A 3,490-nucleotide genomic window follows, 5' to 3' on the forward strand; every position below is an offset into this window, starting at 1 on the left:
ACTGTGCCTGGAGGTAGGAAGACCTGAGTTCAAATCCAGCCTCAGACATTTAATGTCTGTGTGACCCTGAGCAAGTCATTTAACCTCTGTTTGCCTCAGTTTCCTCAACTGTAAAATGAAGATAATTACATCGCCTACCTCACAGGGTTGTTGTGAAGACCAAATGAGGTATTTAGAAAGCACTTAGCACAGTTCCTAGAACATAGTAGATGATTAAATAAATGCTTGTTTCTTTCCTTATTCAAACTCCACTACACAGTGAAAGTGAAAAGCTGAGTATACATTTTATTAAAAACTTACAAATAGAGAACAAATGAAGGAGAAAGCATTCCTTATTCTAGAGAAACAAAAAGTTAGATCTGTTGATCTGGGGACCTGGAGCTATTAAAACTAAGTAAGGAAGCTACTCACAGCAACAGCAGCCCTCCTTGATCCACACCAGTCAGCCATGACCCCTGATGTCCCAGGGGCTATGTCAAAGGGACCCACAGTTGGGATTGAGCCTGGCACCACTTATTCCTGTGTGGGAGTTTTCCAACATGGAAGAGTGGAGATCATTGCTAATGACCAAAGAAACAGGACCACCCCAAGCTACATAGCCTTCACCGACACAAAATATTTAATTAGTGATGCTGCAAAGAATCAAATTGCAATGAACCCCACCAACACGGTCTTTGATGCCAAACGTCTCATTGGTCGCAGATTTGAGGATGTAATTGTACAGTCAAATGTGAAGCATTGGCTTTTCATGGTGATGAATGATGCAAGCAGGCCTATGGTCTAAGTGGAGTACAAAGGTGAGACCAAAAGTTTCTATCCAGAAAAAGTATGTTCTATGGTCTTGACCAAGATGAAAGAAATTGGTGAATTTTACCTTGAGAACACCGTCACACATGCTGTAGTCAATGATTCCTAACATCAGACCATCAAAAATTCTGGAACCGTCACTGATCTCAGTGTGCTCCAAGTCATCAATAAGCCAACTGCTGCTGCTATTGCTTGTGCCTTGGACAAAAAGGTAGGAGTCAAGAGAAATGTGTTGATCTTTGACCTTGGAGTTGAGATTTTTGATGTCTCCATTCTTACCATTGAAGATGGTATCTTTGAAATCAAGTCCACGGCTGGGGACACCCACTTGGGTGGGGAGGATTTTGATAAATGCATGGTCAACCATTTCATTCCTGAGTTTAAGCAAAAGTGAAAAAACAAGAGGGTTGTCTGCCATTTACACTGCTTGTAAATGTGCAAAGTGTGCCATCTCCTCCATTACCCAGGCCACTATTGAGATTGACTCCCTCTATGAAATATCAACTTCTATACTTCCATCACCTGTGCCCATTTTGAAGAGCTTAATGCTGACCTCTTCCATGGCACACTGGGCCATATGGAAAGGCCCTAAAAGATGCCAAGCTAGATAAAACTCAAACTCATGACATTGTCTTGATGGGTGGTTCCACTTGGATCTCCCAAATCCAGAAGCTTTTACAGAATTTCTTCAATGGTGAGGAGCTCAACAAGAGTACCAATTCTGATGAGACTGTTGCCCACAGTGCAGCTGTTTAGGATGCCATCTTTTGTGGAGACAAATCTGAGAATTTGCAGGACTTACTGCTGTTTGGACATCATTCCTCTTTTCCTTGGAGTTGAACTGCTGGTGAAGTTGTGACAGTTCTGATCAAATGCAGAGCCACCATCCCCACCAAGGAGAGGAAGACCTTTGCCACCTACTCCTACTATCAGCCCAGTATGCTTATTCAGGCTTATGAAGGTGAGGGAGCAATGACAAAGGATAAACTGCTTGCTCACAGAAATCCCCCCATCCCAGGGGTGTTCCTCAGACTAAAGTAACATTTCACATTGATGTAAATGGCATCCTCATTGTTTCTGCTGTGGAGAAGAGCACAGGCAAGGAGAATAAGACCACCACCAAAGGCCATCTGAGCAAAAAAGACATTGAGCGCATGATCCAGGAGGCTGAGAAATGCAAAGCTGAAGATGAGAAGTGGAGAGATGAGGTATCTTCCAAGAATTCTCTTGAATCTTATGCTTTCAACATGAAAGCTCCTATAGAGGATGAGAAATTCTAAGGCAAAATTGATGATGAAGAAATCCTTGAGAAATATAATGAAGTACTCAGACTGCTGAGAAGGAAGAATCTGAGCATCAGGAGAAAGAATTGGAGAAGGTCTGCAACCCCATCTTTTCTAAGCTGTACCAGAGTGCAGGGGACATGCCAGGAGGCATGCCTGGTGGGTTCTGTGAGGGAGAGAGCAGGGGAACAGCCCCATCTGGAGGTGCTTCTTCCAGACCTACCATTGAAGAGGGTGACTAAATGCATCCAAAGAAAGAACATTTGGCACAACTTTCCAAAAACTGAAGGACTCCAATTTGTAGTCAAGGCAGTAGCAATTTAAAAGTACTATTTAAGCTACCGTGTAAATCAGGGCATTCTGGATACTTGAATGTGTGCAGAGGGAAAGAAATGAAGCACTTCGCACTTCATCTCTACTGTAAACAAGTGGAAATGCAATGCTTGTCCTGGAGAATAAAATCTGTCTAGGATGGGCACCATCAAAGAAATGAGAGAGTAACGTTGAACTGGACAAGCCTGGCCTAGGGATTCACAATTCAGATATGCCTAGAAATCAGTCACAAGCCTCTGAGAACAGTAGGTTTCAAGAGAGGTGAAGTGTGGATGAGCTCGCTTTGAACTACCTGCAGGCACTGTTGGGAGGCTGATGCTGAAAATCTTGCCTAGAGCCACCACCACCCCTCTGCCCCTCCCAGAACACTGCCAACTCAACCCGCTTTTCTCGCTAGCAGTATTTTCTAAATAATAATAATAATAATAGTTACTGTACCTCTATAATATATACTATTACATATCCCATACTAATATATTAGTATATATAATATTAATATATTATGTAATTGTATATCATACTAATATATTAGGATATATACTATTTTACTGATATATTAATATATATGCTATATCTACTAATATAATATGATACCATTATAATACATTCTGTTGTAATAAGTTATTATTTTTGTTGTTCAGTCATTTCAGTCATGTCTGACTCTTCATGACCCCACTTGGTGTTTTCTCGGCAAAGATACTGGAGTGGTTTGCCATTTCCTTCTCCAGCTCTTTTTTTCAGATAAGGAAACTGAGGCAAACAGGGTTAAGTGACTTGCCCAGGGTCATCCAGGTAGTATCTAAGGCCAGATTTAAACTCAGATCTTCCTGACTCCAGGCCTTGCACTCCATCCACTGCACCACCTAGCGGAGGACATGAAGGTTTGCAAAGAACTTTACAAATATTATCTCATCTACCTCACAATAACCCTGAGAGGTCCATGCTATTATTATTCCCATTTTAGAAATGAGGAAATTGAGACCCAGAGAGGTTAGGTATCTTGCCCAGTCACAAAGCTGGTAAGTGTCTGAGGTAAACTTGAACTCAAGTCTTCCTGACTCCAAGTA

At 41.8% G+C, this 3,490-nt stretch overlaps 1 pseudogene; it reads left to right on the forward strand.

The window, feature by feature from the left end:
* Positions 1–472: 472 nt before the first annotated feature.
* Positions 473–2,332, forward strand: LOC118829993 (annotated as a pseudogene).
* The last annotated feature ends 1,158 nt before the right edge of the window (positions 2,333–3,490 follow it).

Source organism: Trichosurus vulpecula, chromosome 8 (genome assembly GCF_011100635.1).
Source record: "Trichosurus vulpecula isolate mTriVul1 chromosome 8, mTriVul1.pri, whole genome shotgun sequence".
NCBI classification, from domain to species: Eukaryota; Metazoa; Chordata; class Mammalia; order Diprotodontia; family Phalangeridae; genus Trichosurus; species Trichosurus vulpecula.